Raw genomic sequence first — 6,000 nt, 5'->3', positions numbered from 1 at the left:
TGTGCCTCAGTTTCTTCAATCTACAAGATGAGAGTGTAACTCTAAGCTCACTTCCAGTTTTACTTTTATAATGCTATATGTGAATAAATTCATTAATAGAATTCTTCGATAGATGGGAATTTTAAAATAACTCCATCAATTACTTGTATGATAGCAATCATTCCCTGAGCACTGCATTTCTACTTTATGTCCTTCATTCTAAGACACCAGCTTACTGAAAGTTTTTGACTGCACCTTCTAAATCATATACTTATACTGGAAGTAATGTAAAGGTATTGTTCAATCAACTCCTATTTAGTATGTTAGGTGAGCCTTTTACATAGCTTTTTTAAAATTATTATTTAGAGGCCCTATCCTGCTAATTGATAACAGAAAACTTTGTTGGTCTGATTATTTATACTTCCTCCAAAGCTCAGCCTAAGAAACCTCTTCCTTCCCTAAGCTACAATGGTTCTCATTTCTAATGAAATAGTTCTCATTTCCAATCTCGTCCCTTACCTGAAAAACACTCCATTGTGTATTATTTTATATTCGTGAATCACAGGATTTCAGAATGAACAGAAACCTCATCCATTCTGATAGTTCTCAAGTGAGGTCTGACTATCCATCTAGCTTCCTGGGACAAAGTGAGGAAGGAATCTGTGTTTCTTCATTGGTCTAGGAATTATTGCATGTGCCAGAGACAGCCCTAAAATGAACTCAGTGTGAGAGTACACTGCTTAGGATGGGGGCTCCTTGGAGACTGAACAGTCATTATTGCCCCCAAATGATCAAGAAAAATTGGTAGTTTCCTTCTGGATTCTATAAGAGGGCAATAAAGAAAGATTTACCAGCTCAGTACTGAAGTAATGACCTACTTGCTACTTCAACCTACTACACATTCGATTAGTGGGATAAATGAATGAATGAATAATGTTAAGTACTTACTTATGTGCAAAAGCACTGTTCTAAGTATTTAAGATATAAGTAGAAAATTAAAACAGTTCCTAACCTCAAGGAGTTCACATTTCAAAGGAAGAGATAACACATATGTGTGGTTTCAATGGCAGGGTAGATAGAAATGTCCCATAGTCCTTAGGGCACATAGAGTAGATACTATTGACTTTTCTTTACTGTCATTTTCATTGATAAAATCATCTCAGTTTCTGATGTGGAGCCATATGACAGTACCAACATTTTGGTGGCAAGAACTTTCTTTTCTGGGTCTGTATAACTTATATAAATAACTGCCATGCTTGATCTCCACAAGGGCTGTTTCCCAAATTGACATCTGTGCGGAAGTTTTGCTATTTCCAAGACTCTTGGGTTCAGCGTCCTGAAATGTCTTCAATAGATTTCAATTGTTCTATTTGCCTTTATTATTTCCCCTCTCAACTTGCCCCAGTTGCTCCCTCAAGGTACCAGTCAAATAAGGATGCATGCTATGGGTGAAAATTAGTTGACAGTGGGTGAGTAGAGCTAAATCCCTCTTCACAGGTGCTGCTTCCCCTGTATTAATTCCCCTGTATCTTTAGTCTGGGTTGGTGGGAGCGGGGATGATAGCTGACTTCAGAATCCAAGAAGCTGAATCTTAAAGCCTCCTAGACTAAATAAAACTAGTTAGCAAAAGTGGACCACAGAACTACTGATTTCCACTTGGTTTAATACATCTTTCTAACATCTCTAACATTATAAATCTCTCTTCATGTAGACATTTCTAGCACCTTGTGATGTAAATAAATCTCAGCATTTTTCCATTAAGCCAAAATAAATGCAGATTCTGATTGGATGTTATTTTACTGCATACTCTAAAGAAGATTCATACTCTTTTCTCCTTCTATATAACTAATAGCTTCTTAATCTGTCTTTATCTAGCCCCTCAATCTATTGATTTCTTTCTAAGAGAAATAAAAACATAGGAAAAAAATCTTTGCTGGACTTCTTGGGTCTCTATGTAGCTAAGTAGAACAGTGGATATAATACCAGCCTTGCAGGCAAAAGAATGAATTCAAAGCTAGCCTCAGAAACTTACCACATGTGTGATCTTCAGCAAATCACTTGACCCTGTTTGCATCAGTTTCCTGATCTGTCAAATGAGCTAGAGAGGGAAATAAAAAAACCACTCCAGGGTCTGCAAGAAAACCTCAAATGGAGTCATGAAGAGTCAAATGGAGTCATGAATCAGATACTACTGATTGATTATACAATAACACACAATCAGTACAAAATACTGTCACCGTAGGAGCTGACTTTGTTTATACAAATATCTCACCTTTTTATTGTTATCCCCAAAATCACAGGATAATAATAGAACAATAACACCTAATGATCATTTGTGCTGAAATATCATTTATTATAAATTTCTAGTGGATAGGGCAGCTAGGTGGCACAGTAGATAGAACACCTTTCCTGAAGTCAGAAAGACCTGAGTTCAAATCCAGCCTCAGACACTTACTAGCTATGTGACTGTGGGCAAGTCACTTAATCCCAATGGCCACACACACACACACACACACACACACACACAATGTCTGTTGGAGTATTATTCTGTTCTTTCTCTCATCAACAGCACTCCTTTCTTTGGAAACATTCAGTGACGGAATGATTGCCTTTTAAAAATGCAGACAAGCTCTGGTACCAATTAATGATTGTTGACAAGGTATCCTTCTGATTTCTGATACACCCACACAACCCCAGCTCACTTGTTCATCACCTAACCTCTCCCACAAGATCCACCTGATACTGGCCTCTTTTAATGATGACGTTGAAATGAGTGAAAGAAGGATGGAAGCTCCAAGTCAACTTTTAAGCTAACAAACATTTATTAAAGAACCACTATCTGGAAGATGCCATGCTAGGTTATGAGAAACACACACACACACACACACACACATACACATACAACAAAGTAGCCTATATTGTCCTGGATATCCTAAATTATACCGCAAACTATAATTCTTTTCCATGTTTAGCTGTCAAGGGAGTATTATTTATGTATTCAGAAGTTTTCCACAGAAAGTATTCATTTCATTAATCTATAAAAGTCAAGAATTTCTTGACTGAATTAATGAATAAATCCTGGAAGTTGGCTATTCCTGGAGACCTTTGAAAAAAGGATGTAGAAAGGATGTAGAAATTGAACTTCCTCTCAACTTTTAGAGTACTTGAAACAAGACAAGTTTCAGACTAATTCATGGGCTAATTTCACTTTCCTTGTAAATAAAAAGTTTCAAAGTCTAAAACTTGTGATCTATCTTTTGACAGAACTCCACAAGTTTAGAGTGGCAAGAAAACTACCCTCTTATTTCTCCAAAATTTGGCAGAAGTAGATATATTCTTGGGCAATTTTTTTTCTTTTTTCAACATTTGATTTATTATAGGACATGGCAGAATAACATTAAGCCTGCTAACTAGAATTTTCCGAAGAATTTTCCTTACAGTGGTTATTCTAAATCACTGCTACTCAAGCAGATCCTAAAGGGGCAGGAAACTAATCCCTTTCATGATAGACTTTGATTAAAGGTTGTAGGGCAAATGAGAAGAATGTGGAATGTTGCCTACCAATGCCATGAATCCTGGGTCATTTCCTTTTAAGGCTGGCTGAATGTACCACAGCAAAAATTATCCTAACACATTGTTAGAATAGTCTCCCAAAAACTGTTCAAAACAGAAAAAATAGTTCTTGTCTCTACATGTCTTTATTTGCTTTTCTCTCTATTACTTACCTCCTGTCTCATATCTTGGTTTCGGAAGCAAGAAATAGGAGAATATTTGTTTACCCTCCTTTCCTTTGTGGCTCCCTTTAATATTTATTGTATCTTTCAATTTGTTCAGAAGAATTCACTAAATCAAAGAAAACATTCTTCAAACAACTTCCAAGCAAGTAAAGACACAGGGGGAAAACTGCATTTTCAGATCTTTTGACATCTAACTGGCAAATACTGTATTTCTACATATAGCTAATCTGTTGCTGGGGGAACTACTAACTTGTTTTACTCTCTACTTCCCAAAGTTCACATTCAGAAGAAACAGCACCTTTTTAATTTTTATTTTCCTCAGTTACAAGTAAAAATAACATTTTTTGCTATACATGTACATTCATCTTTTTTTTACATATTTCCTTATGAATCATATTGGTAGACAAAAATAAGAACAAAAGGGGAAAACCATTAGAGAAAAATAAATAGAAGAAAAAGAAGGGGGAAATGAACAAAGCATGTGCTGATTTATATTCAGTCTTCATAGTTCTTTTTCTGGATGCAGAAGGTATTTTCCATCCAAATTTTATTGAGATTGCCTTGAATCACTGAACCACTGAGAAGAACCAAGTTGCTTGATTGTAGTTGATTATTGCACATTCTTACTACTATTGTGTATAATGTATTCTTTGTTCTGCTTGTTTCACTCAGCATTAGTTTGTGTAAATTTTTCCAGGTCTTTCTAAAATCAGCTTTATCATTTTTATAGAACAATAATATTCCATTACTTTCACATACTATAACTTACTCAACTACTCCCCAATTGATGGATGTCTATTCATTTTTTAATTCTTTGCCACTACAAAAAGAGCTGGCAGCAGCACTTATTAAATGCCTACTATATGCTAGGCAACTGTGTTAAGCTCTAAAATGCAAAAATAATATCCTTGTCCTCAAAGGGACCACATTCTCATAAGGGAGACAATAAACAAACATACATACATGTAAGATATATACAGGGTAGATGGATGGATCTCAGATGAAAGGCATTAACAAAAAAGGGGACTATCAGGGGAATTGGTATTGGGACAAATCATGAAACTCCTGAGATGGATAGAGAAAGAATTAGTAACAATAACATAGTAAAGGGGAAAGAGTTCTGGGTATAGAGTCACAGGAGAAATTTATCTCTACATCTATAATTCTACATTTACCAAAAGATTACTCTTTATGTCTAAATTCTGTGTGTGTGTGTGTGTGTGTGTGTGTGTGTGTACTTTCCTTATTTAAGATTCCTCCAAGTTCAAGTGTCAACAGACTGGAAGTATCTTCATCCCATTTCATTCATGTTATTTCATTACCCTGCTTAAAAATTTTCAACATCTCATTACCCATGAATAAAACACATACTCTTTAAATTAATGTTCAAATAATAGCTTTACATGCTATGGCTCCCAATCACCTTCACAACTTCTATGACATATTGCATCCAAACTTTACTAGTTATTCCCCATTCCTAGAACACATTCCTTCCTCATCTCCTCTATCTCTCAGAATTTTTATCTTCCTTCAAAAATTTGCTTAGGTACCATTTCCTTCAGAAAGTCTTCTCTAATCTCTATCTGCCCCTATAATAGTCTGTCCCTCCTCCTTTTTTCCTTTTTTCTTAAGTTATTTGTGTACTTATTAAATCCCCTCCATAGAATGGAAGCTCCTTGAGGACAGCAACTATTATTTTTTTCTTTATATTTCCAGTACCTAACAGTGTCCTTTATATAGTATATGCTTGATGCACATTTGTTGACTTGGACTTAATTAAATTACCTAACCTTAAACTAGGTATAAGGAAGATTCATTTCTGTGAATTCAAATGCAGTCTCAGATACTTCCTAGCTCTGTGATATTGAGCAAGTCACTCAACATTGTTTGCCTCAATTTCCTCATTTGTAAAATGACCTGAAGAAAGAAATGGCAAACCACTGTCTAGAAAACCCTAATTGGGGCACAAAGACTCAGGCATGACTGAAACCACTGAATAACAACATTGAATTAAGCAGAAGAATATGTGTTATTGCTGTTGTATCATTTCATATATGAACTCACTTGAAGTTTACTTGGCAAGGGTACTGGAGTGGTTTGCCATCTCCTTCTCCAGCCCATTTCACAAATGAAGAACTGAGGCAAACAAGATTAAGAGACTCGCCTACACTGCTAGTAAGGGTCTGAAGCCAGATTGAGTTTATGAAAATGAATCTTTCTGATTCAAGCCCAGTGCTCTATTCACTGTGCCAGAATGTAATACATGATATTAACATTTTTATGT

Source organism: Sarcophilus harrisii, chromosome 4 (assembly GCF_902635505.1).
Source record: "Sarcophilus harrisii chromosome 4, mSarHar1.11, whole genome shotgun sequence".
Taxonomy (NCBI): Eukaryota; Metazoa; Chordata; class Mammalia; order Dasyuromorphia; family Dasyuridae; genus Sarcophilus; species Sarcophilus harrisii.
The sequence above is the reverse complement of the archived record's forward strand: the minus strand, read 5'-3'. Positions refer to the sequence as shown.